The sequence below is a fragment of the Oratosquilla oratoria genome, chromosome 39 (genome assembly GCF_046742065.1).
Source record: "Oratosquilla oratoria isolate Oo_2021 chromosome 39, ASM4674206v1, whole genome shotgun sequence".
Taxonomy (NCBI): Eukaryota; Metazoa; Arthropoda; class Malacostraca; order Stomatopoda; family Squillidae; genus Oratosquilla; species Oratosquilla oratoria.
In genome coordinates, this window is record NC_134815.1 from 15319188 (window position 1) to 15330710 (window position 11523).

The window sequence follows — 11523 nt, forward strand, 5'->3', positions numbered from 1 at the left end:
AAGGAGTTGAATTTCCTTGACGCCCATTTTGTATGTTCACCACTTGTAGGCACCCGTCGTTGATACCTTCAAGGGTCATTCACACAGTCAAACGGTTTGTCAAACCCGGTTTGTGAAACAAGTGTTTGAAAATATGTTTGACCGTATGAATGAGGTATTTGGTTGTCAAACACGTTTGACAAACATGTTTGACAACCAAATACTCCATTCACACTGTCAAACATCACTTCAAATACTTGTTTGACAAACCGTTTGACCGTGTAAAGGGCCCTTTATCTATTGAATTGACTGAAGTGGAATATGAAAAAGAAAATTAAATGTTGTAGAATAAAGAGTGAGCATGTGATGAAGATTGAAAATTTGGGGGAAACGAGAGAGAAGATTAGGAAAGAGTGAATGATAGAATGAGAGGAAAAGGAAGGTGAGGCTGAGAGCCAGTGTGTATAAAGAGACAAGGAAAAGGCTGAACGAGGCAAGAGAACAAATAAAAGGGAAATATATTTAAAAATAGTTATAATGAAGTCAAAGAAGAAAACAAAGAAAAATTAATTAGAGGGTTGGGGTATTGGGGAAAAAAATAAAAACTGTGAGTATTTGTTAATAAACGCAAAGGGATAGTATGGCTAAAACAAATAAAAGAAACAAGAAACGTGAAATAAAACAATGGAGGTTACAGGAAGTAAAATAGAGAGAGGCATAATGCGACCAAGTGAAAAATGACAAGAGAAAGGGAGATTGAGTCATGAAAAAAGGGGGAAAAATAATTCCGAAATAGTATAGCGATAACCCTGCACTGCGCAAGGGGCGGCTTACCTTCTGATGACTTTTCCCGCCCTTCCACTTTCTGCAGCGCCCTATAATCTCGCTGTCCCCGACGACGGCAGGAATAGCGTCACGGCGAGACCGGGGAGTCAACTGCGTGAAGGAGCTCCACTGTGGCTTTGTCTCCTGAACTTCGGTTTATCCAAACCACCCAATCTGGATGAAATTAACTGCCTTATTCTACCCTGAAGACAAATAATATAAGGTATTTACTTAACATTAGGGAAATGTATTAGAAAAAGTTAAAGTACAAATATACCATTCTACACCACACCCAGCCGAGGGTAACTCGTTCCAATGCACAAACTGCTGACAGGGGAATTTCCTAGTTGCCAGAAATTAGATATTAGTCTCAGGACGGCTCGAACATATATTTGATCATATATGGGGAATATGGGGAAGGTCTTGTAAATATAACTGGATACATAATCTTGCTTTTATACAGCGTGATCTCTGATCTTAACTGCTTATCTGAACGCATTTACGTGAGATTGAATTCTAAACTACATTTTGTAATGTTAAGCGATGCGTAGCCTTGAACATATTGACTATCATGATGTCAGCACTGCCGTGTCTCTTGCCTGTGCATTAAGATCATATACACATAGGGACACAAAAGATAGGCATGCGTAATTTGTAAGGGTAGCTGAAAGTATGCGTTAACACAAGGGGTTCACGTGCTTCTGTCGTATGCTCAGCCCATAGTGTATTTTGATCTGAGAAATATAGATGACAAAGTATTTCTTGCACCATAATCTTATAAAAGGCGAGAGGCTCTTTATATATATATATATATATATATATATATATATATATATACACATACATACATATATATATACACATATATACATATATATACATATATATGCACATATATATATGCATATATATATATACATATATATATACATATATATGTATATATATATATACATATATATATACATATATATATATATATATGTATATATATATATACATACATATATGAGTGGAAGGGTGGTGAGATAAACACCGAGTAATGTTGGAGTGTAAATTTACTGACGTTTCGTCCTTAACAGGACTTCTTCAGAGTATGAGTACATAAGCATAAAATCAACATATATATACACGCGTTCATGTCCGCGTTCCTGCTAACCCACGCCACTCGAGTCCGCTTGTTTCCTCATCTTCCGGCGGATGAGTCGTCCGGACATTTGAGACAGTTTGATGAATCCGTCCCTGTGATTAAGGCAAGGCTGAGATGCTATATATGCTGCCTCAACTAGTTTCCTCTTTTTCTTTTCTAACAGGGGTTAGAAAAGAAAAAGAGGAAACTAGTTGAGGCAGCATATATAGCATCTCAGCCTTGCCTTAATCACAGGGACGGATTCATCAAACTGTCTCAAATGTCCGGACGACTCATCCGCCGGGAGATGAGGAAACAAGCGGACTCGAGTGGCGTGGGTTAGCAGGAACGCGGGCATGAACGCGTGTATATATATGTTGATTTTATGCTTATGTACTCATACTCTGAAGAAGTCCTGTTAAGGACGAAACGTCAGTAAATTTACACTCCAACATTACTCGGTGTTTATCTCACCACCCTTCCACTCATTCTGTCGTCCTTCTGTCCAATATATATATATATATATATATATATATATATATATATATATATATATGTATATATATATATATATATATATATATATATATATATATGCAGAAAAGCCACTAGAAAAATAACAGAAACGAGACCGAGCACTTTCGTCTATTCAGACAACCACAATGCACTTTAATTCTAAGCCATCAAAGACCAGCATGCTTAAATTGAAATGTATATATATATATATATATATATATATATATATATATATATATATATACAGAAAAACCACTAGGAAAATAACAGAAACGAGACCGAGCACTTTCGTCTATTCAGACATTTTCAATGTACAAGTACAGGAAAAGAGACAAGTATATATACTCAGAGGGTAGGGTAGATCTCTCCCCGTGACCTATTGACTCAGAGTCCCGAGAGTTCGGTTTACAATTTTCTTAATAATAAAATCATCCAATCTGTACAATCCATGACTTAGATTTAAATTATTATTAAATGTATCAATGACTTAGATTTAAATCATTACTAAATGTATCCTTGATACATTTAATAATGATTTAAATCTAAGTCATGGACTGTACAGATTGGATGATGTTATTATTAAGAATATTGTAAACCAAACTCTCGGGACTGTGAGTCCATAGGTCACGGGGAGAGATCTACCCTTATCTCTGAGTATATATACTTATCTCTTTTCCAGTACTTGTACCTAGAAAATGTCTGAATAGACGAAAGCTCTCGGTCTCCTTTCTGTTATTTTCCTAATGGTTTTTCCCCATACTAGAATCACGCGTTCAAGTGATTTCTTCTGTATATATATATATATATATATATATATATATATAAATATATATATATATATATATATATATATATATATACATATATATATATTTGAGGTTGAGGTAAAAGTGGGACTGCTTCAGGGATATGTCATGTCGCCGTGGGTGTTCAATGTGTACATGGATGGGGTGGTGCAAGATATAAAGGCGAGGGTAATGGATAGGGGACTGGAGATTGTTAAAGAAAAGTGGGACATGAGCCAGTTGTTGTTTGCTGACGACACTGCGCTTGTGGCAGGGTCAGAGTAGGGATTAAGGGAGTTAGTGATGGAGTTTGGGAAGGTATGCGATAGGAGAAAGTTGAAGGTAAATGTGGGTAAAAGCAAGTTGATAAGATGTATAAGGGGAGAGGATGATAGTGAGCTCGAATTAAGTCTTAATGGAGAGAGGATGGAGGAAGTGGAAAGGTTTTGGTATTTGGGGTTGCATGTGACAGGAAAGGGAGGAGTGGAAGTGGAGGTAAATTGTAGATTGAGAGAAGCAAATAAATGCCTTGGGGGATTAAAAATGTTTATGAGAAGTGGACATCTGGGAATGGACGCAGAGAGAAGATTGTATGAAGGGATGAATCTGAGGAAGAGTTTGAATGTGTTTGAGATTAAATGTCTGAGAAGTATGGTAGAGGTTACAAGGTTGAATAGAGTGAGAAACGAGTTGAGGAGGAAAGCGGGAGTGGAAAAGGAGATGTCAGAGTATTGGAATGGTTTGGACACATGAAAATAATGAATGAAGAAAGATTAGTAATAGAAGTATGGAAGGTAGAGGTAGGGGAGTGAACTTGGGGGGACGACCGAGGATGAAATGGATGGATGGGGTGAAGGGGGTGTTGAGAAAGGGAGGAATGTCTTTTGAGCAAGGAGGGGAGAAGGTAGGAGATAAGAGTGAATTGAGAGTAGGTATGTATAGATGATGCTTTCATTCAAGAAAAAGAGGGGTAGGAGATAGGGTGGAGGTAGAGGGTGTTTATGTGTGAATGACATTTTAACGCAGGCCGAGAGGATTTCTCCCCGTCTTCTCTTTTTCTGTATGAGGGGACGGAGAGGGGTGTCGCCGATTAAGTGAAGTGGTCTTGCTGTGGATGTACTTTGCCTTGCTGCACTGCTTCTGACCCATGGCAGTGGGCGGAACGCAGGAATGACCAGTCATCCATGAGGAGCTAAGATGAGAGTGATGAAGGTGTGGTGGAGGGGGGTGGAATGGGTGGAAGTAGGTACGTGCCTTTGACTTGGCTACCTCACTTGTAAGGTGCAAAACGCTTTTAGTGTGTATATATATATATATATATATGTGTGTGTGTGTGTGTGTGTGTGTGTGTGTGTGTGTGTGTGTGTGTGTGTGTGTGTGTGTGTGTGTGTGTGTGTGTGCGTGCGTGCGTGTGTGTGTGTGTGTGTGTGGTGTGTGTGTGTGTGTGTGTGTGTGTGTGTGTGTGTGTGTGTGTGTGTGTGTGTGTGTGTGTGTGTGTGTGTGTGTGTGTGTGTGTGTGTGTGTGTGTGTGTGTGTGTGTCCTTTCTAGATACTTTCCCCTATCTCATTCATGTCTCTTTTCTTTAATCACTGCCTTTTGTTGATAAGCTTGTTTAGTTCTAGATTCTCTATTTCGTCCTTCCTGTTTTTAATTTGCGTAGTCCTTCATCATTGTATTATGTTCTTTGTGTCATTTAAGTATTTGTTTTTCCTATACTAAACTCACTACTCAAACAGGGTCCAAACGAACACATTGTAAGGGTTCTAGAAATAATTTATGCAAGATACTACTGTAATTCGACAACAAAAAGATACAGAAAAGGCAATACGATTTCAACCAATATATTTACAGTTTGCTTACAAGAGATTTTCAGAGGTTGAGTTGGGAAGGGAAAGGTTTGAGGATTAATGGGGAAGGTTTTAATTATATTAGATTTGCGGATATTATTTTTATTTCTGGAGTGGAAGACATGCAAGATATGCTGAGTAATCTAAACAAAAAAAGTCTTAAAATAGGTTTGATGATGAATATGAAGTAGACTAAAGTAATATTCAAAGCGAAAACCCAAGTAAAGGAGTTATGATCGATGGTTAGATTCTTGAAGAAGTGAAGAATATAATTATTCAGACCAGATACTAAAACTTATGAAAGATCATTGTTATGAAAGAAAAAAAATGGGTATTACAATTGGTTGGAAAATCTTCGGTAAATATAAGATCATGAAAGCCTCTCTACTTCTATGTTTGATAGTCAAAATTTACAATCAATGCATACTTGTTATAACCCTCGACCCATTTAAACACTATTAAATCACCCGGCACTTTTCGTCTCTCCCGAGAGTGTCAGTTAAGGTGCCTAAGCCTGTCCTCGTGTAGTAATTTTCTAAGCTCTTGTATCATTTTGGTCATTCTACTTTGTATTGATTCTAGTGAATTGATATCAGTTCTGTAGAACGGAGACCAGAACTGTACCGCATAGTCAAGGATGGGTCTAACTATTGCCTGAGAGAGTTTAATGATTACCTCTGTACTTTTGTTTGTAACCGTCCTAGCAATAAATCCTAATGTCCTGTTGACCGCATAGTCAAGGATGGGTCTAACTATTGCCTGAGAGAGTTTAATGATTACCTCTGTACTTTTGTTTGTAACCGTCCTAGCAATAAATCCTAATGTCCTGTTAACCCTATTCCTGGAACTAATGTGTTGTTTCCTGAATTTAAGGTCAGGACTCACTAACACTCCTAAGTCCTTTTCACATTCTGTTTAGCCTAAAATGGTGTCATCTAAGCTATACCCGTTAGCTGGGCATGTGGTGGGCGATGAAGGAAGAGTGTTACGTGGACGCCGCGAGGCGGGAAACGAGGAAGAGGAAGACCTGGCAGGTGGAGAGACGAGAAAGAGCAGTTTGCAGGAGTGACATGGCAGAGGTTGGGGCAATCGTGCGAGTCATGGAATGGCATGAGCGAGAGGCCTTTGTTCAGCAGTGGATTCGAAATGGCTGATTGATTGAGTGATTGATATCAAGACAGCCTATTCACGAACCACAATACTATCCTTCTGACAATCTGCTTTTTCCATTCAATTCTCACGTATTTCACTGAAGTCTTTCTTGGTTTGTACTAAGTGACAACCGCAAACTAATGATCCTCCTTCCCGCCTTCACACGCAGGGATCCGCCGGTACATTACCCCGGACCTCAAACGCGCAGAAACCCATTCCGTTTCTCCTTCCAACCCTGCCTCCTCTACACCGGGTCACCTTGCCCTCCCTCCCTTATGTCAGTCCTCCCTCGCTGTCCTGACTCTTAGGTTACCTGCACGATCGCACGCCCGACACAGCCCGGGCGTCCGCCTTGTACTATCGGGCCACGCCGGACCCAGGCCTCTCCACCTCCCTTCATTCCACCACCGTCTCAGGAGACGTCCTGGACGGCGGCGGCGGCGGGCAGACCCCTTCCCCAGCCACCTGCTTTGCACTCAAAGTCACCTCCAGTTCCGCTGGCCGCCGCAAAGGCAGTTAGTCCTTGGGGCAGCAGTGACCGTGTTCTTAAAACTGAGGAAAAGGATTTACCTTCCTGCCTTCCTTCTTCCCCTGCTTCCCCTGCATGGTCAAGCAAAGAAGTTGGTATCCCTGTTTCTCTATCCTATTGGCCACAACATTCATTTCATCCCCTACTATCAGCGCATAAAAATCTTCCTTTTTATAATGATAAAACATATCCAGTAGTTTAAAGATGCAACATCTCGTCTCTTCTATCATAAGACATGCAAAGGAAAAATATCACTAACAGTGGGAACAAGTTTCCACAAGTTTCCACAAGTTTCTGTCATAGAAGTCGCAAAAAAGTACATAAAATTAGCCAAGTGGAACATTGTATCCAGCGACTCTACAAACTGAGCCACCCATCTCACTCCAATAGGAAACTGGAATGTGTCATCTCCCTCCGTTTCAAGAATGTCGATATTAGGTCACTCCTCCGGTGACCTAAGGTCGCTCCTCCGGTAACCTAAGGTCGCCCACCCTAGAGGGCCCTTTGCCATCGGAGGGAACGCCACGGAGGTGAATGAAATAGCCTGACGGCGGCGGCCGAAGGGAAAGTGTCACCCGCCATTTGGATATCACTCGATACCTTCAGCTGGGCAATCGCCGCCTCTCCTGTTCGCCTTTGTTCTCCTTACATGGTATATACGTTGTACACTTAGTTGTAGAAATATCGAGACTTATTAAGTGAAATAAGATACGAAAAGCCACAGGTAAATTTGATAATGCTCTCGCATGTCTGTGATTCACCATGGTCTTGGATCATGTGTTGGACTCATGATCGACATCTATTTCCCTCCCGGAAGAGAGCTCATAGCTCATATATGACCGATCTATGGGTAATGCTGTGGCCTTACACGCACACACACACTCAACTCCCCGCCCACAAGAGTTAGAGTAACGACTCGCAGCGCAACGATACTGAAATTATTTCAGTACTGGGCAGGATTCAAACCCAGACCACCGTAGTGGCAGCCGGAAACTCAAACCACTGCGCCATCGAGTCGTGTGTGTGTGTGTGTGTGTGTGTGTGTGTGTGTGTGTGTGTGTGTGTGTGTGTGTGTGTGTGTGTGTGTGTGTGTGTGTGTGTGTGTGTGTGTGTGTGTGTGTGTGTGTGTGTGTGTGTGTGTGTGTGTGTGTGTGTGTGTGTGTGTCCGTTTAGTCCCGTCTCTTCTCTCTCAAGGATCACATCTGGCCTTAGAATAGTCCCATGTTATTTGACTTTCCTATTTCATCATCCAAACTATTCCATGAACCAACACTCGTGTATGCAAAACTGTATTTTAATGTTCTTCAAACATCAATCTTTTTTTCATCTCAAGGTTTCTACCTTTATTCCGTTACCATCCTAAGGGATCTTATCTAACAAATGTGTCCACATTTTCCATGATTAAACGCTTCTATTAGATCGGTTCTTCTTTTCTCCTTTAACATTAGTAGCCTCAGAGTATTCAGTCTCTCGCGCGCTCTCGTGTGTGTGTGTGTGTGTGTGTGTGTGTGTGTGTGTGTGTGTGTGTGTGTGTGTGTGTGTGTGTGTGTGTGTGTGTGTGTGTGTGTGTGTGTGTGTGTGTGTGTGTGTGTGTGTGTGCGTGCGCGCGTTTACCTTGTATTTGCCTAGTTGTACGAGTATTATACGGGAAGGGAGCTATGTGCGTAGTGCCCCGTCTTTGTATCTTTCAGCATCTATTTTTTTCTTAAATTCTTGTATGGTTTTTGCACATGCAATTGTGTGTGTGTGTGTGTGTGTGTGTGTGTGTGTGTGTGTGTGTGTGTGTGTGTGTGTGTGTGTGTGTGTGTGTGTGTGTGTGTGTGTGTGTGTGTGTGTGTGTGTGTGTGTGTGTGTGTGTGTGTGTGTGTGTGTGTGTGTGTGTGTGTGTGTGTGTGTGCGTGTTTATATGTGCGCGGTTTTGAGTGTGGGTACGGGTTGCGGTGAATGGATGTATGGGTGTGAGTGAGTACGAGTGTTGATTCATCGACTGAAACCCTACACATACTGGGATGCGCTCAGAAGTAAACAAATGAAATCATCTTGCAGCGTTTACCACAAAAGTCTCTGGAATTCGATACGGTTTTAAAAGTATTTAAACTAACCCGATTTATATCGTCCATAATTCAGGGTAGGCCTTTTCATTCTTACCGTATCCATTTCATTTTTTTAATATATGTAGCAACTTCTTGATAACGAGTGTATTCACCCTATCTTGATTGTTGCGTACACAAACACAAGTGACGACAAAGTGTAGGAACTGGCAGACTGTCTGGCGCGTTCTTGCACAGACAGAGAGAACGACAAGCCTTTGTTTTGCTCTGGGCGTGGTGACGTCATAACGTCTGGTGCGGGGAAGCGACGCGACCGAACAGAGAATCGTGGATCCAGGAATGTGCTCATTCGAATCTCCCTGAAACTTTTCCTATGAATGGTAAACATAAGCATAATCAAAACTAAATTAATTTTGTTTTACCGAAGTGAGCCATTTCCCTGCTGAAGGGTACACAAAACTCCCAAACCTTAAAGTTTGGTTTAAATTCATAGGACGTCCCCATTTCAGATTTTTCTTGGGCTCCTTTGCAATGTAGCCATAATGCATATATGTACTGACACGGGAGAAATGCTTTGCAAAATACCCGGACAAGAAATTGCCGCAAGTAAGCTGTGAATATTTGTACTCAGGCCGTGCTACTAAGGTATTAACGTCTTTGGAAAAGGGGGAATCTAATGACTTGTGAGAGAGGTTAGGAGAATTTTGTGCATCCTGGCCCGATCGAACCAATCCCCGGCTCTACATTCGACCGAAGCCCTTACCTTTCCCTTATGTGTTTTACGGACTGTTAGGGCATGTACTACCATCACTGCTAGGAATCGCAGAGAAACGCGGGATTCGAACCCGTAAATAAGCAAATGAGAGACCAGCGCACATCCGATCACCAGGTCCTCAGATAATTTATTTATTTGTTTATTTATCTGTTTGTGTTTCTACTGCTACATTTTATTCCATATTTGCGCCTCTATTTCACTCTACTTTATTGTATTCTATCTTATTTTTGTCTTCATTTTCATCTTATTTCATTGTACTTTGTTTTATTCAATTTAATTTAATACAAATGTTTACGTTATATTTTATCTTGTGTGTGTGTGTGTGTGTGTGTGTGTGTGTGTGTGTGTGTGTGTGTGTGTGTGTGTGTGTGTGTGTGTGTGTGTGTGTGTGTGTGTGTGTGTGTGTGTGTGTGTGTGTGTGTGTGTGTGTGTGTGTGTGTGTGTGTGCAATTTGTCATTTTTCATCAAGCATTGACTATAATCGTCTTTCACTCTCGGGCCGGCAGTTAGACAATTAATCCAGATAATCAAAGTAATTCGATAATCTTCTCTTGTGTTACTCCATAATCAGTTATAATTTTCTAGGACTAATAAATTCAGTCAGGTTAGCTTCACGTTGTTTTTCAACACAATGTCGTCTCTCTTATTGTTCCCGCCAATTGCAGACGATTTCGTTCACCTGAAAGACCAACTCGAGACGAAACGGAGCATGCGTAGGCCGAAACACACTCCCCCGACCTCTCAGGTGAACAGAAATTGTCTGGTTTCGGCCTGAGTAGTTTATAATAGTAATAAAGATAATATAATAATGATAATTTTATTTGGCATTGAATCAATATACATGAAGTGCAGATAATGAAAAGAACACACAGTTCGAAATAACAATTACAATTGAAGTTTGTCACCGTGCTGATGTTAATCAGAACGCGTCAACAATGTCAGTCAGCTTGAAGGCGACCGCGTAGGAATGAATGAATTTGCACAACCCAAGCCAGAAGTTGTATATGAGTGATTATATATGTTAGGCGACTGAGAGAGGAATGTCTAGAATACTTCAGAGCTCCAGAAGATTTATGAACATGCATATATACATATATATATATATATATATATATATATATATACATATATATATATATTATATATATATCATATATATATATACATATACATATATATATATACATATATGTATATATATGTATTTAATATATATATATATATATATATATATATATATATATATATATATATGTTATGAAGGTTGGACAGATGAGTGGAAAGGTGGTAGAGAAATACGGGTTAGAGCGAGAACACTATTACTGACGTTTCGACCAAGGTCTAAATATACAGGTCAGACCGTTTGAATTATTGTGCGCAGCTTCTGACGTCATTAGGCTGGGTCCGTTTTCTCTTTGTGAAACACTGAAGAAAACTGTGAAACGCCAAGGAAGACAGGAACTATAATATTTTATATATTATGTATATATATATATATATATATATTATATATTCATATATATAGACAGGAACTATAATATTTTATATATATTTATATATATATATATATATATATTTATATAATATTTGTCAGAATATAACTAATTGCGTGGAGCGGTGCGAGCGAAGGCAACGACATTCCCGAACGACGCACCAGCTTCAACTGACAGCTATAGGACCCGCGAACCCCACTTTGAACAGCCAGGTGACGTTCACAGGCCCGCTGCGCCAACTCCCTCGAAATTCGGTCGGAAGTGGTTAGACCTTATATCCTTAGATCTTGGTTTCGACTAGAAGTCTTCTTCAGACTTGTAGTCGAAACGTCAGTAATACAGTGTTCTCGCTCTAACCCGTGTTTCTCTACCACCTTTCCACTCATATGTATATATATATATACCTACACATTTACATGTACCTGTTTGCAAGTGCAAGTC